Source organism: Palaemon carinicauda, chromosome 42 (genome assembly GCF_036898095.1).
Source record: "Palaemon carinicauda isolate YSFRI2023 chromosome 42, ASM3689809v2, whole genome shotgun sequence".
Taxonomy (NCBI): domain Eukaryota; kingdom Metazoa; phylum Arthropoda; class Malacostraca; order Decapoda; family Palaemonidae; genus Palaemon; species Palaemon carinicauda.
The window spans coordinates 49,656,339-49,683,382 of record NC_090766.1 but is presented as its reverse complement, the minus strand read 5'-3'; the positions used below and the strand labels follow the sequence as shown (position 1 = coordinate 49,683,382).

The window sequence follows — 27,044 nt, the reverse complement described above, 5'->3', positions numbered from 1 at the left end:
ATGGAGGACCAGGCAGTGGCCGCTGATAGCTAGGAATATGCTCTCCAAACACCATCCTCAAAAGGATGGTGAGATTGTGATCACTAGCGAAAACTCTTTCGAGCTGCGAGCGAAGTTCGAACTTCCGACTCGATGACTCCTGAGTCAAGAGACTTAGGCCTCTTGGTTACAGGTTGGTTATTAAAACATCTAGTTTTTTCTTGGTTTGGTCCTAAATTATTCAAGGACAACCATGAACAGTTAATTTTTATACAACAATCATTAGTATTTATCGTGATCATATTCTCTTATGTTATTTTTTGGTCTCGTAATAGGGTAAATTTAAAAGAAAAATTTTCACGTAACGATTAAAACCGATGCAGAAATATGATAGGAGTGCTTTTGAAGCAGCAAATTAATTAAACTCATCCATCACGTAGCCTACCCAGAAACATTAGCTCTAATTCCACACAGTCCGTCTGGGGCAAATTACTTATTAACTTGGCGTCCGTCACTTAAATTAGTAACGTCAGAAACAACGTTGGATGTCCGTTCAGATCACCTGTCCACAATATGCTCATTAGCCTGGTAACCAATTAACTTTGTGGGGCTGTGGTGTGAGTAATGAAGACAAAACATAGTACGAAAAGATTTATTTAAAAAATAATGAAGCCTGTACAATATATACACAAAACAAAATTCAGCATTTTTTTAATAACATGTTATTTGAAGTCCTGATCCTCACAGTACAAGCGACCTTTGGACATCATTAATATTATATTTTTTTTTGAATGCCAGGTCTGTTCTAAAAAAAGACATCTTCTAAAATTAGAACGAACATTAGTGTTAAATGTACATTACCTAGGAAAAAACTGATATATGTATATATATCCCTGACTGTCTCTTATACATAACCACCCAAGCTTCAGAAAATACAACAGCGAAATCATTGGAACGTTAAGCTACATGTTGAATAACAAGAGACCCCCTTTCATTTCTCAAACAACAACCTACTCTTCTCTTTTACGTTAACTATACTTTAAGGCAGAAATAACAGCGAGCATCTGAAATAAAAAAAAAAAAATAATGGGAATGAAAAAAGGATAATAATGATTCTCATATTTGGTACTCGTAATGACAGATGATTACTATTCCATGAGAAATCTTGTCTGTGTTTTTGACAATGTTTTCGAAGAAGTTCGCTTTTGAAAACCTATAAAACAAACAAAACAATGGCTCTGAATTCACTGTAATGACATAGATAACAAGAGGGTTTGTCATTCTGAAGGTCGAAACGAATTCCCTTTCGAAATTGTTATACGATTTATGCGATGCTAAGATTATAACCGGTATAACCAAGGAATTTCTTATATCTTTGGAAAAGGGACATTTATGCTTATAATTCAGAATTCGAGTTTTCCTTATTCAACTAAATAACTGATATGTTTTAGTTCATTAAGGTTGATAATGTAATGATATGTAGTATGGTTATCAAACACAATTTAGGAAAGATTGCATGTCACCTGGAATAGCGAGAATTGAATATGGCCAAGAAAACCGATTATCCTCGAATAACAACTTGAATTATTTTCACCATTTCGAAAATTATTATACGTAAGATGTTTCCAAATGATTTCACAGTTTTTATATCGACGACTAGAACTATTCGGATAGATTTTAAGGTTGATGTTTATCAAAACGTTTATTTTCACCATTTCGAAAACTATTATACGTAAGACTTTTCAAACTGATTTTTACAGTTTTTATATCGACTACTTGAACTATGCAGATAGATTTTAAAGCTGTTTATTAAAACGTTGAATTATTTATTACAATAAAGAATTTTATCACAGCGTCTGACGACATGGACTGCAAGTATTAATATAATTGCAATTTAAAGAAAGGAAATAAAAAATGTTTTCACTGAAATCGTTGGAAACCTTTTTAAAATCTGCCACCTCAAAAAGAAAAAAAAATTGCTTTCCACAATTTTGCGGAATAACATCAAAATTGAATTCCCAACCCGCGAGGGGACACAGAAGGGGGAATTGCCCTAAAATGAAATAAAATTGCCAGGTAGATGGCAATCCAGGTGCCGTTATACATTAGCCGATAACAAAACTTCACTTGGATATGTTTTCATTTGCTTTCGATATCATTCATCAGTATTGAATTATTAACTATTCTTTACTTTAGTGTGAGGAGGAAATGTAGTTGAAAAATATAAGAAAGTTCTAGTGGTTTACGGAAAAGCTAGCAAGACTTAGGAATTAGTTCATGGTAATTACTTCAAAATTAACAATAATGTAATACTTCAGATTACGGATATCTGACAAATTAGAGGACATTGAAAAAAGTATGTCATCCTAAACCTCTTTAATTTACTTGAACCAATTAAATAGAGGAGAAGATAAAAATTTGATCCAAATGCAATTTAAAATTGTACGAGTTTCGCCATTGCCGATTATTTAGAACAATTTCGCATTTGTGAAACCTGTGCCAAAGAAGCATATTAAAGATATAATACCTTAAGGATATGAAGGATGTATTGAACAGAAGTAGGAACACGTTAGGCACTAAAAAATTTAAACCTATTTTTAGTATAAATGATTGACTTCCTATCGAGGGAGCACATACTTAATATATATTAAGTTATAATTCAATCTACTTTTATCACCTTATGATAAAAAAATCATTAAACTTACAGCAATTCACGAGTGAAAAAATACCTACAGTTATCTTATAGCTCTGTAGAGAAACGTTTGTATTTAGGGAGGAAAAAAAAAAGAGGAGGCTGTACACACATTAACAATCGGTAAATGATCTTTATTTTGGGTGTAATAATTAAGATCCTTTTGGAAGATACAAAACTCTAAATGGAACTTGTATAACATCTCTTGGTCATAAAAAGATCATTCTCTCATCTTCCCAATTATCTTCTCCTTTACTTTTCTGACTCTTCATCATCATCTTTAGTTCATCGGTGACCAGGCGAGGCAAAATGACTTTAGGCAGATTTGATTGGAGCACCTGCTTGAGCTGAAAAAGAACAGTTATTTAAAATTAATAATAGCATTATAATTGCTCTATAATCTAAAATTTAATAGAATAGTTACATTAATAAAAAATTTCAAACCAACACCCATAATCAGTAAAAAAAATATCCAAAGGAAATTTATCTAAAATCAAATATTCTATTGATATTAAATTTAATTATATTTCCTGTATGACAAAGGTCCGTCGATTATAAAAGTAGTAATAAAACTAATATAATTTAAATGGCATTCAAGTTAGTGCAGCATGAAAAATCTTGTGTGAATACTACAGTATATATTTTTTACAGTGATAATTTAAAACCTTATACATTCATTTTTAAAAAAGTAATTATATAGCAATTATTTCGACAAAAAAGTGGTAGTTTCTACCTCCCATATTTTCGCACATTTCTATGGTTTTCCATGTTCCATTTTAAGCTTTTCCATCCCCTAATTTTTCCAATCCCAGGCAACATTCTCTGCTCATTATCAAACATTTTCGATCACCGTTCCTCTACGTTATCTATTTCACAATTATTTGCTGTCTTGACATTCTTTTAGCGTGTTTTTAGCAATTCTACACATTAGGCTATATCAACTATCTCATATTAGTCAGATTAACAGTACATTATTAATCCTTTCCTTTTCACTCGGTGTATCTCGATATTTTCAAAGTAATTATATATGTACAATCAACCTTTTCGTTCACACATTTTCCGAACCTGCAAAATATAATGTACTTCAAACAAATTTCAAAGCACCTTGCGCTGTATACATGGTACACATTTTATTACTAAAAGAATGTGATTTCATCCACACTCATCAGTGCCTCTTCTGCAAAAGTAACAAAAAAGAAAAAAAAAATCCAAGTTAATTCTACGTTTTATAAGATTATACTGTATGCGTGATTTTCTCCCCTGAAATAATGGGATTTGCGTAGAATCCTATCGAATATCCCTCTGAATATTTCAACCGCAATCTGTACAAAACTCTTTACACTACTCTTATAGAGGTGTGTGTGTGGGGGGGGGGGGGGGGGATGTAGCGCAGTCACTCGTCCCAATGCAGTGCATTGTTGGTATTACATAAGTATTGGCTATAATCCTTTCACCTGTATCTGCTCATAATAGTGTTCTAATTTTTATGTTTCCGCTTCCTCTCTTTCATCTTATTTGTGTACATTCATATTTAAATTTCTCTTCATAAAGTGAGATTTCTCTCGGTTGCACCTTAGCAACAAATGACCTCCCAAAGCCATATAATTAGCCATGTGGTTCGAATTCCACACATTACATTACACAACCTTGTGGCTAGTACTGCGTATGTATAACATGTTAAGCCTCGCATTCGCATGGGCAGCAGTACCGGCTTGGGCAGCGAGTTTAAATTGTTTATTGTGGAGGTTACAGGTGTAGTTAGCCACTACGGTGTCGGGGTCAAGCTTGGGCTGAATTTCTGACAATCATCTCTTCAGAGAAAATTGGAACTAAAACTTAGATACCTCATAGGAATTTCACTCTTTTCAATCAGCTGAGTTGTCTTAAGATACATTGAAACCTCAGAGAACTGACAGTGCCATTCGCATCTGTTTTATATATCTTTCACCGATTATTATAAAACTTAGCTTTTGATTTTTTAACATTAAATATTTAGTTATTAGTTTTCAAGATTTATATATAAATGACATTCATACCCGATAGGAAGGCTTCCTTAAACTTGTAAACAGTTATTTTAAATATGCCATGATTCAGCTTAAAATTTTAATGGTAATGCATTCATTTGTTGGATCATTGTTTTCATAAACATTCTCTATGATTCCCAGTAAATATAATTTTCTTTGATGTTTGTTTTTGAAGTCAATACATTAGGCAGTTATTGGAATTTTTTTTTATATTAGACTTATATGTTAACTAATACAAGTAATTCCGGATGTTACGTAACATTTAGCATTGTTTGGATTTTTCATTTGATAAATACTGTAAACGAAAGTTAGGCTTTTTTAGCTATAGCCTACCTCCCGCTAGGCAAGGCAGTCAATACACCTCTCATATAACAAGTCTAGAGCAACAAACTTCTCGAACATGTGTCGTAAAATACTAACGGCATCTTTTTAAGAATTTCTGAAGCAGTTTTTCTGAAAGCTATTTAACTTTTATAATGACATATTTGCTCTTATGGCTTTAATTAAATATTCTTTTATTCTTTATTTATAATCAATGATATCGGCGTCAATGACCTTCGATTTCAGGATGCCAGAAAACTTCAAATCATTCATTGATCCAAACTCGCCGATAATCTTTATGTGGAATTGAGAGTGAAACGGAAGGTCCTCAGAGATCCTATTTCATTTTTATGTGAATAGACTACAATACAACCTAGATACGGAAATGGGTTCTGTCAATCAGCCTGATAAGTGTTTGCCTAGAGATAAGTCAGATTAAGGGTGAATTTTATATATGGGGCATCGCCGAACGTAATTCTAAACTTCGCAGTAAAATTTAAAAAAAAAAAAAAAATTATCTGCCATTATGGCAAAAATCAAATTTGATAGTATGTCATGAACGGAATATCTTTTAATATACTGTTATACAATGCACCTAAATATTTCGGAAGTATATATGACCAATACACCATTATAAGGTATATAAAGCTAAGGTACAGCTAAATGTGAAGTTTCTATATCCGATATTATTAAACCATCAAAAACAGTTTCTATATACCGGTAATGTCCAGCAGAATCGCTGATTGCTGTATAGCAAAAATATATTTGTAAAATATTAGTGTTTCCTACATACATGGGCACAAGAAATTAAAGCTAAACCTTAACGTTAAAATCTTCTACACATAAATGCTAGTAAGTTAGTTAATCATATCAGAATTTCTGAAAATGTTCAATAAAATACAACACTAAAGAATAGATCTACAAAATTGAATGAAAAGGCGAAAGGAATAAGCAGTAAACAAAACGAAACGTGATTCGGTAGATTGCAATTAAAAATTACAAAGAAGCTTCAACTGTTTTAAATTCATATGAAAACGGAAATTCATAAAAAGAAAATTACCTGGAAATACAAAATAAGCAAAGAGCGAACAGAGGAATAAATAGATCCGGGGAAAAGCAACGAAAGAAATTGAGAAAAAAAAATACTGAAAACCTTTAAAGAAGGAACTAGAGAGCAAAAATATAACTGGTGTGAACAAAAGCTTCCTGTATATCACTGTTGGCAACAAAGGCCCCACAACAAAAAGAGGTTTGCAAGGTCAACAGAGAGTCATTTGCGCTTACTAACCCTTTCTTTGTTCTTACGACTTGCTCGAGGTAGACTTCAGGGGTCTTCCCGGTATATCATTATTACAGATAGCGTTATTATTCTTGTTTCAGGGAGGAGGGCAAAGGGAAGGCCCTAGTTTAGGCGCACGTTCTGTAAAGAGAAAAAAAAAAACATCGAAATGGTTTAGCGGTTATGTGGAGCTTAGTTATGTTAATATAGTGTAGCGGGAAAAATAGTGAATTGCTGTATACACAAAAAACGAAAACTCACTATTTTTAATAAAAATGTCTGGTTTAGAAAAACCTGGACTTAGGTAAAAGGCTGTCAGATACAATGGCTAAAGTGCCCCAATCATATTGGAATACTAATACATCTAAAAGGCAGGAACAAAGAGCATTTTTGGGGATTTTATGGAAAGATATAAGCATTTGAAAGAAAAATTAGAGGGAAAGCAAAGATTTAATTGCCTGAACTTAGGTTTAGGGAAGCCCATAGAGGAAAGGGAATATTGGACTGGATTGGTAACAGGAAATTAGCGGACCCAGAGTATGCTGATGACGCTGTTATTATTAGCAAAACGCCACAGGACTTGCATAGCTTGCTTACCAGAATGAATGATGAAATATCACATGAGGTTGGCTCAAGGTAAAAATAGAAGACAGACAAAGATGATGAGAACGGATTATGCAATGGAAGATGAAATATCATTGGAAGGAGAAATTATTAATGAGGTGGAATTATTTAGAATTGGAGTTTAATGAAAGACTAAAAAAGCAAATCAGAATGGCTAGGTTATGTAAAATTTGAAAATCAAATAGTCTGAAATTACATATAAAAATCGGGCTATTATATCAGTTTAGTGAGATCGGTGTTACTGTACGGACATAAGTCGTGGTATGAATGAAAAATTATCCCACAGATTTTGTGTATTTGAGAACAAAGTCCTCAGAAAAATATTTGGCTAAGAGATTACTCGAGTGCCATATATGGATGAGATCATGACGAGGGATAGATGAAGATAGTTTGGACATGATCTTCGCACTCTTTGGAAAACGAGATTAGTTCACCGCTTTCAACTGGGCTCCACAAGCACTAGAAGAGTTGGAAAACCCAGGCCTAAATGGCTGAGGACTATGAAGCATAAGTAGATGATGATGAAAGGAGAAGTATTGATTTAAAACTTGAAGGTAGAGAGACGACTGGCGAAATCTAACCGAGGCCTTTTGTGTCAACAGGCTTAGGAGGAGAGGAGGATAGAAGAAATCATAAAATAAAGGAGTGAGGAAACTGAACCCGATTGATTTCGTCATGATAAAAAAAATATGGACATCAAAGAAAAATAATGCCTGACGTAATAAAGAAAACAGCAAGGTAATTCAATAGTGGAAGATAAAAACAAACTGGAAAAGATAGAAAAGGATTGAGGAAAGTATCATTATAACAGAAAATGGAATCGAAAACCGTTAGAAGAGTTGGTCTTAAGAGGTGGAAATTTGTTACCTTGGATAAACGAACAGTAGAGTGACTTAATTGAATATGGATTGTATGGCATGTACTGGAGTGGCCATTTAAAGGCTGGGAAACAACCGAGGATAAATATTTCGGTTTACTATGAAATAGACATAAATATAACTTGAGCAGCAAAAAGGAAGAAAGGCAGTTGGAAATTGGGTCAACCTACAGTGCACACTGCATGAGGTGAAAATATGGCACTAAATACACCCAATAGTGCGGCAACGGCACATGATTTAAATGAGAAATCGCTATACTACTGGTAATAAAGATTTTCACCAGTAGAAAGCAAAGGCTTAAGATAGATGGATAAGGCCTGTATAGCTCTATGCAGCAGAAGTATGGACATTCATAAAAGATCAATTAAAGAGATCTTGATGAAGAGCGACCTTATTTAAAGATTCATGGCTTAAGTATGGTGTGGGGTATGAATTTCCAAAATTGGGGGAAAATGTTAGTCCAGAAGCTGGATTAAAGGCAGTGAACTAAAATGGTTCAGATGGTAGGGACATATGATGAGAAGGATAGGGTACAATCAGTTAGAAAATCAATTGATATGGCAGCAGCAAGATCAACTATAGAGAAGCCCAGGGAATAGCTGATATAATATCGCAGATATTAATAACTAAAGAATATGCTAATAATTACTAAGAATTTGATAATAATAGTTGGAAAAAAAATGTATGCATCCTAAACTGTCAGCCGAAAAAAATTATTTTGTTCAGACATAAAACTGTACCTATTGGCACTCTTGGTGGGGATATGGACAGTAATTAAGTAGATGTACAGTACATCATCATATTTCTTAATGATAATAAATTTTTCCTTATTTTTTAATTTCATTACTTATATGCTGTATAACAAAACAGTCAGATATTTACCTGTATAAATTCAGCTGCAGTGAGAAGTGTTGAAGAGTCTACGAGAATCTTACAAGAGGAAGACCGAGATTATGTTTTATATATATTCAAGTTTTCATTGTTTCGATGAACAACCTCAGCAAATACTTATATTGTGTGTGATCAAGCAATGCAGTAGTGCCTGGTAACCTTTATTTTTCTAATGGTTTACATTTTTCTCTAGAGACAGCACCACTCTTTAGAACAAGAGTGTAAAAAAAAATTTCACAGAATGATAAACGATACACACGACACTTTAATTTCACCATGGAAATGTTTAAATTACAACTCCCAAAGAACGTAGAAGCTGGAAAATGTTCGGTATTCATGACTACTAGCTCCTGTCAATTTTCGTGTTTCCATCCGATCATTTTCAGTGTACAAATTCTATTTAAAACAGGCTATGTTGTCACCTGCTTTAATTGGGATTACTTTCGATGACTAAGTACTCGAAAGCAAAGATGTAATATCTGATCAATTAAGACTAATTTCACAGCTTAGTTTTTAGTTTTGTAAAATGTTAAAATCACAACTACAGAGGATCTAAGGCCTGGCTTTTGAATGGGGGTCACACAAGCGTGCCAGGTTTCATCATTGCCTCAGGGGAGAAAATGTACTTTGCCTCAGGAGAAGTCCCATCATCTGTGTGGACCCCAGAACTGGCAATTGTAGGGGTAGCTGATCCTGTAGGGGAGGAGGACCCTCTTGGAGACCCTAGTTTAGTTCCTCTTGAATACGGAGGTGGTGGTGGGGATCCGAAGTTACCTTTACTCGTCAATGAGTAAGTAGAGTGTCTAGGATTCGGTGGATGAGCTGTACCATTGTGGGGCAAAATGGGTGGAATTGTTGGGATGTCCGCATAGTTGTTCATCAAAGGTCTTCCGTTCTTACCACCAAGGTCAATTGCTCTGGTTCCTCTCCTGATTGTGCAGAAGTCTGTGGTCGTGTTAGGCGATCCTGTTGTTGGAATAATGGCATTGATGGTAGGGCCCAAGTCATTAACTGAAGCTCGGCGCCCATTGGGAAGTGCTGTATACTCTCTCCCGCCTGCATATTCAAGGAATGTGAGAGCTGTGACACCATTACTTTCCTGCAAAGCAAAATAAAAAAAACTCTTGTCAATAAGAGACTAAAAAGACTTGGTGTCAAAAACATCTTAGTTGGGAGAAATATATTTTGTGTGATGAATTTACAAGTTTCTACAGACAGGTCGATATCCATAACAACAACTGGTGCTTTATAGTCTATTCATTAGTTGTTATAAATAAACAGAGCTTACCCCTAGTGCCGCCTGTGATATTGATAGTTTTATTGGGAGATAACCAAGTTTACAATTGTACAATGAAGTAATGATATAAACTTGTAGTGTTAATTGGAGAATGATACTTAATTTTACTTACAGGTTCTGGAATAGATTTATGGGGAGAGTCGACCAGCAAAGTGTTCAGCGTATGGGCAGCACGAACATTTTCGTCAGGTGTTGGGGTCAGCTGGTGATACATGCGATGAGTTGGTGTGAGAGAGAGATCATTGGAGAGATTAGTGTCTGAAGGCGCTTCATACATGTTGACAACAGGAGGACCCGAAACTAGAGTGCCACCAGGAGATTTCTCTGGTAATGGTGAGCCTGTGATAGAAACAAAAGTTATTTTAGCTTACAGGTGAAAGATACTAGATTAAAATGCACATTTTCATTTACTACAGTATACAGTATTATTGTTGTTAATATGGCACTAATAATAGTATAAATATGATGAACATAATTTAACTTTTTAGAGAGTTCATGGATTGGAAATTTGGTGCTACTGTACAATATGATATCTATCATACTATTTGTGCCCTACTATGTTTCACTACAAGCGAATTATTTTTAATTATCCGATTAATCACTTAGTTCAAACTGATTTTTGCTGAACCATGGCTTTCTTCGCTTGCAATTTACTGCTCCTCTAACCTGAAAGGCTGTACATAGATGTGCTGAACTACTGTTTTGGCGTTATTTAATTAATAACATACTGTAGTTAAAACTGATTTTTACTTTAGTTTTATAAATGTTTAATTATTTTAGATTTCATAATGCTAACATCTTGTAGATAAAAAAAATGGATGGTAGATATCATACTATATGGTAACAGCAGCAATTTATATAGTACAATTCTTGATTAGCTACTACTACATATATAAGTGAGCAGGCAGAACTTGTCAAAGCCATAACAAGACATTTCTATTTTATTCGTATTAATAACAGGTGGCAGCTTACATTAAAAGTAAAACTTGCTACCGTAACTCTACTGTTTGTTAATAGTCAATTTCTGAGTAAACTCAACTTTTGAAAAATAACATGCCCATGTGCTTTGAATGTTGTTGTTAATAAGGATAAGTATACATTATTTACTTGCTCATTTTATTCAGTATGTGAATCAAAATAGATTGTACAAAAACATCAGGTAAAATTTAGTACGGGAATCATATTTTGTCTTTAATATTTGCAATGGCTTTCTTGTCCTGTAAAACTAGACAATACTTCACTTATTAAGTTGACTAATTCTTTTATCACACGGATTTCAGGGTGAATTTTGTTCTTGATGGAATCTCCCCCCATACCTCTTAAACATTTCAAATCCATCTTGAAATGTGACTACATATTTTGAAGATGTACAGTATTTTAACATTTTAGAAACAACACAATCAGTAAGACTGTAATTTAAAACCAGACGTTATGTTCAGCAAAACTCATCGAAAAGGTAAGAAACTTTATTTTGTGTATTTGTAATGTCGATGGTGACATACATTTCACTAAACTTTGATAATTTGGTAAATTAATATGGATTTTTGTCATTGTTTTTCACAATCAGTATAGTTACATCAATTATTACTCAAATAGAAATTAAATATAATGTGTATTTTATTTTTTGGAAACAAATATTTTTAACATTTTGAACAAATGGTGATTAGCGACTAAGTCACACACCTTCAATGGCTGGAAAAAGAGTAATTCTTTCTTTTTTTTAATCTATTTTACTGTTGACCTTTGTTACTAGTCTACAATCATGACTAATGGAACTTAGAATGAGTGTGTAAGTAATGAAACAAAGCAGAAACCCCCATAACCTAGTATAAGCAAAGGCTTGTTTTGTTTCGGAGTCTGTATAGCCACTCCCTCAACAAAAATAGCAAAACCTAGAGTAACAACCAAATCAGCAAAAGTAAAAAATCAGCATAGGAGGAAAAGATAAAAGGCATATACAGTGTAAAGCAATAAATGACATTACCGACAAGGTAAATAAGCAGTATGTGCATCAGCAATTGATGCAGAAGAAACCCCTGCTGCTGGAGCAGCAGACTAGAGATTGGTGTTGATGATCGCAGCAGCAGGAATAGTACAGAATTGACAGTGCCATAAATACTGCAATACAGTATTTACTAGATAAAGCTGGAATACAATACAACAAAGTGGTAACAACAATAGCGAGAAGTAAGAACTTTAAAAGAAAGGCAGACAGCAATAAACTCTGCTACCAGCTAGCACTGTGGGGTTGCAGTTTCAATGTTGCTACAACGTAAAATTTAATGATTGTGCATGTTCATGCATTACTGCTTAATCTTGTTGGAAAGAGGAAATGGCACTACAGTAGAAAACGATCTGTGCAAGTACTGTAGCAGAATATTAAACTCTCATGGTAGTAGAAAGGCTTCCGTTATAGTACTGGGGTCAATAACGGATAAAAACAGACCGCACAAGCAATTAGCAAGTGCAATAATTTTGCATATTCAGTGATTATAGTACTTTTGGTCAAAAAGATCAGAATCTACATATGCCAGCTTTAGTGTGGAGCACACTCAATACATCAAACAAAGGCAATGGCACTATTACATTCAGCAGCAGCACTCCCAAACCTACAGCTTCAGACAGGAAAACACAAGTACAACTGACAGGGTGGACAGTGTACAAAGCCGCAATAGGGCTATTGGAACCTCTGCAGATAAGAAGGAACTGGAACTGGATACACTAAACTACTAAAACCCTAAGAAAAAAGTCGATTATCATTCATAGAGAGGCAAAGACATAGGTCACCCATCCCATATGTGTAGTAAAACTGTAGTTACTCCACTAAGAGCAATAGCATATGGCAGCAGCTGCAGTTTCAAAACGCCTTCAACAAAGCTGAGAGCCATGCAAATACAAGAAAAGATACCAATTAAGGGTTGGAAAGAATGTGGAATATATTTATAGAAAAGTGTAAGATACCTATTGGCAGTAGAATACTTGAAACTTTACCTGCATTTATTGGGAACAGATGGACACAAACAAGGACAAAAAATGCAATAAAATCACTGTACAGCTACATTCTCTATTATGGTAGCAAAAGGAGGTTTCATGGCTGCAAACATCCCAAATTAAAGAAAACAATTGAACCAATTTAAGGAGAGTAATTTTGTCATTAATAGAATTTTCTGCACCTTTGCCTACCATATCTTTAACAATGTCTCACAGGTAGTAGCTCTTATACAACATCGATAGAACCAAGAAAAATTCTCCACTGATGTAGACAAATTCCCTGGTATTGAGAAACAGAGCCAGTGGTGGATAAAAGATTTTTAGAAAAAAATGGCCAGCAGACTTGAAAATCTAACAAAGAAGACTGTGCAACAAGAATTTGAGATAATGCAATAGAGATAGATAAGGAAAACTATAAATTGCTCTTAGTATACTAACCAGACAGTAGATTATAAATGGTTTCCAGAATTTTTATCTGTTCTGTTCTGCTTCCAGTTCAACTTCGTTATTGCAATTTGCTGCAAGTTTGTCACGTAGTTTATCTGAGTTCTAGATTCAATCTAACTTTGTTGAATTACTATTGTAGCTCAGCTGAGGTTAAATGTTAAAATTAGGTAGAACTTGCTGGTGTTTACGTGGAAATTTTAATTCTGATTTGAATAGCTTTTCATAGAAGTCATTATATGTATGTATGTGTCTTCTGGGAATTCTTAACCTGTTTTGTGCTGTTAATTTCAGAGACATGTCTACCAGGTTAATTCTCAAGATCCAAAATCCATCAAGTTAACTAGAGGTTGTAGTTCACTGCCTAGTGGAGGCAAGACAGCTAAATATATGAGGCCAAGTGGAAGAAAACAGTTTTTGCTGTATTGAGAGATGTCAGTTTACTGTCAAAGCAAGGAGTCAGCAAAGACACCTGCTTTTCTGCTTCATTAAGGAGAGACTAAAGTAGGTAATTTTGCTGTCCAATTGAGGAGAGAGATTGCAATTTGCAGCCCAGTCAAGGAAAGAGACTACATTTCTAGCCCAGTCGAGGAGAAACTGCAGCTTGCTACCCAGTTGAGGAAGGAGTAAAACTGCCGTTTGCTTCCTGGTTGAGGAGAGAGACTATTTTTGCTGACTGGTTGGAATAACAGCAGGTTGCCGACTTGGAGAGAGAGAGACAGTAGTTTGCTGTTCAAATAAGGGGAGACGGGAGTTTGCTGGCAGGTCAAGGAGAGAATCTGCCATTTGCTGGGACATCCTGAAGAGAGAGAGCCATTTCCTGGCAGGTCAAGGAGAGAGAATGCCATTTGCTGGGAGCGAGACTGCAGTTTGCTGGGAGGTCGAGAAAAGACTTCCATTTGCTAGCTCTACTGTGACTGCAGTTTTCCTGCAAAGTGGAGGAGACTGGAGTTCGAAGCCTAGTTGTGAAGAGACACGGCAGTTTGTTGACCAGAAGAGAAATAAAAGGCCGTAGTTTACTGGAAAGTCAAGGATCTTGTAATGTGTGTTTTTAAGTGCGATATTACTCCAGTATTAAATAATTCCATAACATCCATTGCTGCTAGTCATTACAGTTTTCACATTAGTTCTGTTCAGCTTTCAATAGTGCCATATATGATGAAACTGTCATAGATAGTTTGGCATGAGATTGACGAGCTTTAATCATGAACTTTTGAATCCTTTCAATCTCGCATACATTTTCTGAATTTTTAATGTTAAAAACGTGCAACTTTTGTTCAGTTCCCGTTATTTGTTCTAGGGCATTTTTCAGAATTTTGATGCTTGGCAGTTATTCTGAAGATCCAGTTCCAATTTCAAATTTTTTAAAAAGAAAATATACGAATTGAAAAACACGAGCACAACAGTAGTAATGCAAATTTTATCTATGCCATCTAATTTTTCTCAAAGTCAAATTATCAAACTTTTATATTTAAAAAACTTTGATGTCAAACATGAATTACAAACCATATAAGATGATGATTATTCTCAGTCAAGTTTTTAAAAATGTACTAAAAAGCTTGATAGGTTAAAAAAAAAATAGCATAGAAAAGATTCTAGTTTCAAATTAAAATACCATTAGAACAAATTAATTTGAAATTACTTTTATTTCCAAATAATAAAAAATTTAAATAGTAAGGTAACTATATTTTGTCTGCCCGTGATGCAGGGATGAGTTAATTCTCTATGCATCAGATTAAATAATTTTAATATAGCCAAAATACTTATTCTGAAATTATTTCACAATATAATTTGATGGGAAGTGTAACCTTGAATAATATAGTATAATAAAAACCATGATTACTTTAAATACCACACATTAGTAAAGAAAATTTAATTTTTTTTTTTACTTGCAAGATATTATGTTATAATGGCACTCTTGTACTGTATATATATAAATAATTATTACTTAAATATTTCAAAGCATTAAGAGGAAGGAGAACCCTTCCTTTTGTAGTAACAAACTTTAAACAAAATTATGAAGGCCGACCAAAGAATTCTGAAAATAGATACTGTATATATCCCAATTTTCAGATATGATGATTAAATATCTGATGGATTAGTAGAATGATCATAGAGAAAAATTCCACATTGTGTGAATACCGGGGGATTGAAGTCTACATATGCCTTAACCCTTTCCAGTTTTTACACGGTGCTCTATACTGAATAAAATCCACTAGGATTTTCAAATACTTGTATCACACAACCAATATGTTTCACCAGATAATGGAACAAACGAACAGTAATGGTTGTGGAAGTAGCCTAAGAAGTTCTTAAGCTAAAATATTTGTACACTTAAGACAGGAGATGATGCTTCCTCCACTTAGCGAAATTAACCAAAATGGTGACTGCTTTCACAATATGTACCAGTTGCAATAGAAGTGAAGGTCAATTGATGATAATGGTGCTGGCATGTCATAGAAAAAGGCAACTAGTAGATATATAATCTGCATCAGTATGTTTGCAACAAAATTAGATAAAGCAGAACCACGTTAGTGGATGTTGGCAAGAATGCCAGATAATGCAAGAGGCTGGTATGTACCATTGTAGTAGTAGATGAAATAACAGTTGCAAATAACAGTTGCAAAAATCCCAAATCTATAGCATGTGTACACAGTAGTGCATGAAATAGAATCACTTCCATTAGGAGAAACAATATCATCTTTGATCACATAAGGCAGCTGAAACACCACAGCAAATATCAGAAATGAACAGTTAAGGTCGTGAAGTCTAAACTGACCATTGACAGCTGCATCAATTCAGCCAACAGCAAAATAAGTAAAGAGAAGCAACGACATCTTAACATACACCATTATCGGAAATTGAAAATCAGGTGTACAAGCAGGATTTTTAGTGTTTTTCTCCCAGGTGGCAAACAATGCACCAGCTACAAAATGAAATGTAGGAGTAACAGTGATAGGAGCTGGAACTCTACAAACTAGAGACCAAATGAAAATGTAGTAGCAGCCGAGATAGCTGGAACTCGAGACACTAGAGACAAAGCTAGGGCTAGGGCCACTAAGAAGACATAGTGGTAGCAGCAGCAGTTCATCCAACAAACCAATGAAGGTTGACTCAAAACACCTATTGAATAGAAAATATTGATCACGGAAATTTCAACATTATATAACACTAACCTATCTTGAAATAATGAACTAAGAACCCTTCTTTGGGCCAATGATACAGATAAACTTAATAATTAAATAAAAAATAAACAACTTGTTGCAAATTAACTACTTCATGATCACCTTACATCATGAAAATATCAAAAACACTCCTGGTAGACAAATTTAAGTATTCATAATGATAATTTTACAACTATTAAATTACTGAATCACTAAAAAAAAAAACATTTGACATCAATTATGCGTTAAGAACCCTACCTTAGGGTTTGCACCTTCATAGATAAAAATGATGCAGATGAGTATTACATGTACACTTTGGCAATGTCAGACAAGTTTAAAAAAAAAAAAAAAGCCCAATTTTTTTTTTCTTTATTCACTGACCATATATACTATTCAATTCAGACCAGGAACAATATTCTATTATCAAAATTAACTAAGAAAAACTTAAAAAAAACTTGCATCAGAATGACAATTCAAAATTCATAAAAATTTTCCTCAGAACAAATAATGCTGATAAATGTGTACATTTAAAGATTGAAATCAAGAATAGCAATCTTTATCAACAGCAGGGAATGAGGTACCCATACCTCTACAGTGGTTATGATACAACCACCATCGGGAAAACAAGGTGGCTGCTATACCAGTATCACCGACACACAAAAATTAATCAACATCAGAACAGCTGTTGAGTCAACAATTATAACTTGTGTAGCAAAAGCACTCGTGGCATAATAAACTGCAGTATTAGCAAAGGTGGCTGCGACACCAGTAATCTTTAGTATTAGTTGGAAAAGCAGAACTTTACACCTCAAAATGGGAAATTTCTCGGCAAAAAGAAAATTTTTCGTGAAGAAATACCAAAATTATAACACTATGAACACAATAGGGAGAGAATAGTAGTGAGGGTTTGAAAATGAAGAGCAAAGAAGGGGGAAAAATCTATCTAAAACCCTAAACCTCTTGATCAGCCATTTGAAAATTTTGGCCCTTCCATTGATTCTTCTCTCCATAACATTAGCTAAAAAATAAGGGGAGCAAACTAGCTGGGAAAAAATTTGATTGAGTGCACCCTCAAGACTGTTGAATGGCGAAGAACTGACTCTGAGAATAGCTAAGACTACAGAACACTGGAATAATTTTCCTTCTTCCGTCTCCTAGAAGGGATCTTTACAACAGATCAATGGTCTCTTTAACCATTACAATTTAGGCAGAATTAGCAACTGAACATTATAATAGCTAACAACTTAAGAAAGTGTACTACAGTAAAATATAGTATGGCTAATTGTTCTCATAAGTGTAATTGTCAGATGTGTATTATGACATACTATTGGGCATTAGTGTAGGCATAGTGAAGAGCATTATCTAGAGAAAATACAACTTCAAACAGCCTGGTCATTCCTTTGGAGATCCTATAACTTAAGTGATAGCATCGTAATTTGTGGTAAAATGTCTTGAAAAGCCGACTACCACAAAAATTCTATCAGCAGAAGGAGAGAGGCAGTCGTGCACGCAAAACTACCCTAAATATAAGATTATAGGCCACGGGTAGGTACTACTGAATCTATCAAATGCTGTCTCAGTGCTAGCAAGATAGATAGATTGCTTAAAGTGAACCAGCAGCAACAGTGCTAGAGACGGAGGTCCAGAATAATCAGAGTAACAGAAGTGGTTACTTCTGAAGCAAAGAAGGCAGAAATGTACCAGCATCAGAAGAAAAGAAAGTCGTTACAGCTGCTAGGCAAAGCAAGATGTGAAAGACAATGTACCCAAATAAAAACCAACAAAAGCCTATTTAGAAGCAGATTATTGTACTACCATCACCAAGAAAAGGCTGGAGAACTGATACTAAAAGAGGCAGGATTGCATAAGCACCAGCCACACAAAAACCTGCAAAAATAAATTTTCATCTTGTCAGAAGACAACACCACCAATTGCACACAAGCAGAATGACACCAATAAAGGCAGCCAATGTGAATTCTATAATCTATAGAAGCACTGAAGACAACACCACCAATTGCACACAAGCAGAATGACACCAATAAAGGCAGACAATGTGAATTCTATAATCTATAGAAGCACTGAAGACAAAGGCCTAACATTCCTTAGATAGACATATGAGGGCTTATACATCAGCTTTGACAACAGTAACCAAATGAGCAGAATCAGAGAAATTGGATGCTTCACAACAACTTTTAACATAGCCACAACAGGAGACCTGTCCCCAGAGTATCGAAGAGGAAACCAGCAAAATGCTGTATCCATTAACAGTAATACTGGCATAAGTCAGCAAGCACCAATATATAATGATGGGCACTAAGAATCAGCAGAAAGCATGAGAAAATTGAAACTTATCCAATAGCATAAGAAAAGACAGTAACACTGACTGCAGCAGCAGGCAATGAAGATCACTGTAGCTTCAGCTATACTCTATTAGTAATAAGGACAGTTACTCAGCCACCACCTACAATATCAGAGGGGCTTCCTATTGACATAGGTAGCATAGTATTAACAGCACCATACTGTAAACGTAGAGGTTATATTTCCACCAGTACCACCAACAGAAGAGAAGGCTTCAAATGTACCCTCTATTTTTATGGTGATGGTAGTGCCCCGACACTCATGCCACTTGGAAAATCTTTCTTGTTCTACAGATGGTAGATGACCCACAGTCACTATTGCTGATATTGATGTAACTACAACTGCCAATATCTTCAAATTTCCTGGTGTCAGCGCTGATGCACCTGCCTCTAAAGGCTTTAAAGGGCACTCATGCATAGCAGAGGCAAGGGACAGTGACATTGCCTTAAATAGCAGGACAATGTTCTAGAGACTGACCATATTACATACGATCAGCCTAAGCCCCCTCTCCACCCAAGCTAGGACCAAGGAAGGCCAGGCAATGGCTGCTGATGACTAAGCAGATACATATAGGGTCCCCAAAACCCCCCCCATCCTTAGCTCACAAGAATGGTGAGGGGGCAGCGATCAAAGGAACTAACGAGCTTGAGCGGGACTTGAAACCCAGTCTGGCAATCGCCAGGTAAGGACGCTACCACTAGGTAGGAAGGTCTATCCGCCTTTTGTTGATGATGTTGGCCTATTTTTATTTCTATTCTGGTATTTGCCATCTACTTGCTGTTATTATAGAACAATTTCTCTGGCTCCCATTGGGATGCTGATACCTATTCTTCTGCTGCTAATTGCAGTGGTGGACCTACAAAAAACCAAACATCTACTGGTAGAAGTTATTGAGTGCATCATCCTACTTTATCTGGATCAGCTAGTTTGGCCACAGCCTCTGCTACTGGAGCAGTTGCAGTGCTCCTAATACTTCCACTAAGGATGACAGGTTGGAAATTATCTGTATCTATAGCTGCTGTCAGACTGTGCCTCTATGCAGCTACTTCTTGTGCTGCTATTGGCTGTTATTTTTCTGTTGGCTATGACAATTGTTTTTGCCAGTCTTTGTACACTTATTGTTGATAGTTCTTATGATGCTAATGATGTTTTGGCAGTTTTGCTGTATTTTTTTCCTTCTTGTGTTGTTGATGAGATGGTTTTTGTTATGGATACTGATAACAGAGTAGTCATCAATGCTACTACTGCCACTAGCCCAGCAACTGTTACTATTGGTGCCGATGAAGCCTCCTTTACATCTAGGTACAGGTGCACTAGCACCAGCAGCATCAGGTGGGAGCCAACTACAGGAGTAGCTACACTTGCAAAACTGCCAATAAATATACCAACAGCACAAGGTAAAACAATGCCACTTAAGTATCATTTGAATCAGCATAATATTACAAAATTTCAAAATCGATATTTTAAGTTTACTGATGTTAATCCCAAATATTATCTCTTAATCAAGGGTAAGTGATTATAAATCGAGGTTAAAGTGGATCTTTCAAGCAAAGCTTAAGGCAATTAATAAAAAATCCAACTTTTCTATCTTAATGTGTTTTATATTAACATGTTTTATCATAAAAAATATGCTAACCCATTTTTCATTATGTATAATTGATATATTTTCACTGAATAAGTAAAATGAATATGTTTCATGAATAATTCTTCCATGAAAAATGTAAAATAAAAATAATTGTAATAGTCAAATAATAACGGAATTGCACAAGTTAAAATCAGCAATTATAAAAATTATAAATATAGAAGTTAATGACGCAAATTGACTAAACTTTATATTAAAAAAAAAAAAAAAAAAAAAAAAAAAAACAACGTGTTCTTTAATGTATCATTAATCAAGGAATGTTATCACCTCTTCAGTGAAATACTATGGTGTCATCGCTATGACTCAGCTCAAGGACTGTAAGCACTATTTACATCGTCACAACCCAATGTAAGACAACGAAAGAGTACCATCAGAGATAAATCATGTCATAAACAAGAGCAAAAATGCACAACAAATCAATTAAACCAATACATTGGAAGGAAGAGCTTTGGAACGTCTTTACTGCCCTAAAAATACTATCCCATTCCCATTCTTCCACTGAAACTTTCCAATACCAATATAACCCAGATTTATTGTACATTGAGCTACTATCTACTATACTTATGAGATACCCCACTGGAATGTATAGATAAAATAGAATAAAACAAAAACTCGCTCTTCCCCGCACCTTTTAATAACCACTATAACAAGCCATCTCTAATATGTATATCTCCTGCGCACCCAATCAGTTAACCGACGCAGATCATTGGCCAGGGAATCTGCTTGTTCCTTCCTCCTATTAGAATAATCAAATTCTGTACGTATCCAATTTCCCTTTCAGAAGCTTTCATGCATTTCAATGTTCTTGCTTTTCATCTCTTTCCCGCCCCCCACCTTCTCCATTCATCTGGCCAACACTCTGTATTCAATCTATTCCTTTTCATCTCCTTCCATTTCCCTCTCCCTGAAGAAGATGCCTTTTTCATAATGCATTTCTTTCTTCAAAGGCATCGCAAACATAATGGAACATCTCTCGGGGTAATCTCGATTTTTCTCTTCGTAACAAGAGAAAGGTTAATAGCCAGGTATTTATTCAGATGAGGTTTTCACTGCATATTTCGTATTTGCTTTACCCTTTCGAATCTACACTAAAACCCACATCGAATATAACAAGAAACACTATTATAAATATCATCACATGCCTAGTTGGGAAAGCAGTGTTCGAAGACCAAGAGACCCTAAAGCGAACGTAACCTTGCATAGTATGTAAAAAAAGTGAAAAGTAAACAATAAACTAGAAGAGAAATAAAACTAGGAAAGATAAAATAAAATAATGTATAAGCTACTATAAGAGACTGGTGTCAACTTATATGACAGAAATGCGTTCATTCTTTTCTACTGTAATAATTATAATATACAAAAGCAAGATAAGAAATCCATATAACAAACAAGAGACGCAAAATTGATAAAAAGGTGTTCCACCCCGAGAAAGGATTACCCCTATACTAACTGAATTACACTAGCTGCCTATTAAAACTAGACTAGGATTTAAGTTATGTGCAATAAATCGAGTAATCAAATCCGGGCGTCTAAACTATCCCTAGAGTGATTGCACATCGTGTAGCCAACAAATCGTGTCGACGACAGAATAGTTACAGATAGTTTCAAGTGATAATAGGTACTAAGATGTACCTCTACTGTAGGTTTTAGAGCTTTTAAATATAATGATCAAGACTCTATAACAAGCTCCCACTAAACATCCTAAGGAAAGATATTAGCCTTTCAAAAAGAAACCAGAGTTGTATTAATATAAGTGCTTCTTTAAAGAGAATTTCACAATTAACACAGAATACGATGTGTTATAGTCTAAATACATAAGAATGTATACAAGTAAATCTTGTAGGACACACGGTTTCAATGTGGGGCAGGATTCGGAAACAGCCTTTAAAATCAAGTAAGTAAAGTAATGAAAATGTTCACTATAGAACATCGACGTTACACCTACCCAAAATAAAAATAATCATCCATTGTTCATAGACTAACAATATATATATATATATATATATATATATATATATATACATATAATATATTATATATATATTATATATATAAATATATTAAATCTATATATAAATATATAAATCTATATATATATATATATATATATATATATATTATATATATAAATATATATATAAATATATATATATATATATATATATATATAAATATATATATATATATATACATATAAATATATATATATATATATATATATATATATATATATACATATAAATATATATAAATATATATATATATATATATATATATATATATATGTATCCATATAAATATATATAATATATATATATATATGTATATATATGTATATATATGTATATATATATATATATATATATATATATATATATACATATAAATATATATAAATATATATATATATATATGTATCCATATAAATATATATAATATATATATATATATGTATATATATGTATATATATGTATATATATATATAAATATATATAAATATATATATATATATAAATATATATATATATATATATATATATATATATATATATATATATAAATATATATATATATATAAATAAATATATATATATATATATATATATATATATATATAAATAAATATATATATATATATATATATATAAATAAATATATATATATATATATATATATATAAAAATTATACACATAAACTAACCCATACACAAAATAGCACAAACTCCCAAAAGAGTAACGCATGGCGAAGCGCCCCCCCCCCCCCTTATTTTATCTAGTGTCAGAAAAAGGCAAAATATCTACGTAAACGGAAATTACAGTTACTCTTTATTCCAAGAACAGCAACGTGGGGTCTGATTGACTCTCATTCATCCGCTTTGCGAGTCTCTTTGGGTCTTTAGCAAAACCTAATTATCCTTTTTGGCTGTCTCCATTTGCCTGTCCGCGGCACATGGTTTGTTTTCCAAGAAGTAATAATGACCTTTATTCAACATATAAAAGAAAAAGTACCTTTATTCAGTACGCCAAAGGAATTATTAATAACAATAAAGGTAAACGAGAAACAAGTTACAAAATCGTGCATCCAATATTGGAAAACAGCATGTGGGTTACGCTATACAGTAAAGACTGTATTCCTGGCTAATACACATACACCCATTTTTTTTTTCTGCTGTAAAATAAGCTCCATTGTGTGTTTGGGGACTGATATCTATACTCAATTTTTTAAATGAGGCGCATTTGCACTGACTCGTAGCGGTGCCCTTTTAGCTCGGAAAAGTTTCCTGCTATCTGATTGGTTAGAATTATCTCGTCCAACCAATCAGCGATCAGGAAACTTTTCCGAGCTAAAAGGGCACCCCTGCGAGTCGGTGTAAATCTGCCTCGCTAAAAAGAATTGACAATAGTATGAAATATGCTAGAGAAGCAATTTTACCCTGTTTCAAATGGTCCCTTCCAATGCCTCGTCAGAAAACTTAACATACTGGCCACTAAGAGAATAGATGCATTCCCTTCAAGCATCGAGTTCACATGAATTGAAGCAACAATATAATAATTAGGGTTCCGAAGTTCATTAATAATTATATATGACCACCACCACCATGTAAACAATAAAGAAAAAAGTCGGAGATACTTAAAGATAACCCCGAGTATAAAAACCAAATTCTAACCCTAAATGGTGGAACAATCAAGCAAACAAGGAACTCGCCCCGAACCTATTCGGCAATCAAGAGCCCTTCCTCTCCCTCTAGCCTTGGGTGTGGGTTTGGCATGGCCCACATCCAAGGCTATTGATTTGTCCAACCGAGAACAGAAGTGCATCCATCTATTTTCTTTTTTTTTTACTTCTTCCGAACTTAAAGCGCATGTAACTTTCGCGTGATGTGGTATTATTATTATTATTACTTACTAAGCTACAACCCTAGTTGGAAAAGCAGTATGCTATAAGCCCAGGGGCTCCAACAGGGAAAATAGCTCAGTGCGGAAAGGAAAAAAAGGAAAATAAAATATTCTAAGAAGAGTAACAACAATAAATATCTCCTATATAAACTATAAAAACTTTAACAAAACAAGAGGAAGAGAAATAAGATAGGAGAGTGTGCTCGAGTGTACCCTCAAGCAAGAGAACTCTAACCCAAGACAGTGAAAGGCCATGGTACAGAGGCTATGGCACTACCCAAGACTAGAGAACAGTGGTTTGATTTTGGAGTGTCCTTCTCCTAGAAGAGCTGCTTACCATAGCTAAAGAGTCTCTTCTACCCTTACCAAGAGGAAAGTGGCACTGAACAATTACAGTGCAGTAACCCCTTGGGTGATGAAGAATTGTTTGGTAATCTGTGTTGTCAGGTGTATGAGGATAGAGGAGAATATGTAAAGAATATGCCAGACTATTCAGTGTGTATGTAGGCAAAGGGAAAATGAACCGTAACCAGAGAGGAGGATCCAATGTAGTACTGTCTGGCCAGTCAAAAGACCCCATAACTCTCTAGCGGTAGTATCTCAACGGGTGGCTGGTGCCCTGGCCAACCTACTACCTATGGGTAGTGTACAGAAAGTAACTATTAACAATAAATTTTTTATTTGGCCTCTAAAATGAATCTTTCTTTGATACACTACAGCTATGGTGTTACCGATCTCATTGCCTAGTTAATGTTCGTTAGAGATTAAAAAAAAAAAAAAAAAAAAAATTCTGTACTCACTCTTTCATCCAATTCTGAACTAAATACCAGACCATTATAAGATTCGGAAATTTCCTAAACTTTGCCTTTTCCTCTATTTTCCAGAATAACTTAACCTTTACTTTTGTGACAATTTTGTCTCCACTGAAGATTTAGTCCATTAAAACTTTCTTAAATTCAACCCCCGCCACGTACCCTTTTCAGAATCAATAATTGATTAGTTAAAACCAACATTCCTTTGAATTACCTCAAATATTCTATAACAGACGGATAAAAGCTTTTCATTTATGTCATAATTTAACCATTTTGTCAGAATCCGAACTTCTGTAGAATGTTAAAAGTTAAGCGATGCGCTTACATAATAAATCGAATACTTTATAAGCCTGTCTAAAAAGTTCCCTAAAATAAACAATATGAGGATTCGGATCCTTTCCATACAAAACACTGATATAAATTCGAGATGAACTTTTACTGGACATCTTAAATAACAGGAGAGACCAAGGATGAATAGATTGCCATCCATTTATTGTTTAGAAAATTTGATAATGGTACCTGGAACATGATACTCAGCCCTTTATGTACTCACAATGGATATGGATAAATTTCTGTTTTTAAGATTTAGACGTTTGACTAAATTGTCATTTTGAATCAAACATTTCACTTAGAAATTATTCACCCCAACAACCCCCCTCCCTCCCTCCCTCCCTCTCTCTCTCTCTCTCTCTCTCTCTCTCTCTCTCTCTCTCTCTCTCTCTCTCTCTCTCTCTCTCTCTCTCATGAAAAACAAAGTTTCAAGCTGATTAAGAAATAAATTTCACTTAAATGACATACGTCAACTTAACAATAAAATTGTGCATGACTAAATCTTCAAGTTACGCCAGGAGTAATGGGAAAAAATTAATAAGGCAAACAAAGTTTATAGGTACCAGTTAAAACTCAATGTTATACTAAGATATTTGCAAGACCTTACGACCACACGATGTGCCATCAGAAATATAATGATTTAACATTATATGATTGAAATAAAAAAAATAATATTGTAGTTAAATCATTAAATTGCACTGTGGCTTCCCTAAAATTTCAGACAAAAATAAAAAAATGGCTAAAACCTTTTAATAATGAAATTAAAATAATTAAGTAAAGTATTTCAAGGAAAGTTTTTCTTTGTTTTTCAAAAAACTCATAAAACTATTTTCATCAAAGTTTTTGTAAGAAAAAAATATGCTCATATCTTCCATCATATTTGAAAATCGTATAAAAATATGCAAACATTTGACGTTAAGTATGAATAATATTGCAACAAAATGAAGTGTTTTGAAAATTACAATTCTAAAAAATATCTCTGCAAAGAGAACGAGGCAGCTACTGGAAACCAGACTCCAGAGGCCCAAATCCAACACTTGGATTAAGCCGAAAAAATAGGATGTTTGTGAATACAAAATCTTAGTAGCGATTCTAGCGAATGGTATTATGGACTGATAGAGTCGTTTGACTCTTATGTTCCCAATTTCTAAATAGTTTTAGGGTAGATTTGAGGAATGGATTTTTGTATTTAAAGTCCGATCCTTGTTAATAGCTCCGAATAACACACACAACTATTTCATCTAATACAATTATATATATATATATATATATATATATATATATACATATATATACATTCATGTATATATACATATATACATGTATATATATATATATATATATATGTGTGTATATATACATACATATGTATATATATACATATATATACACACATATATGTATATATATAAACATACAT

The 27,044-nt window shown here is 34.1% G+C and overlaps 1 pseudogene; it reads right to left on the bottom strand.

Moving 5' to 3' along the window:
* Positions 1-2,784: 2,784 nt before the first annotated feature.
* Positions 2,785-27,044, bottom strand: part of LOC137633147 (irregular chiasm C-roughest protein-like) — a 243,305-nt pseudogene continuing 219,045 nt past the window's right edge.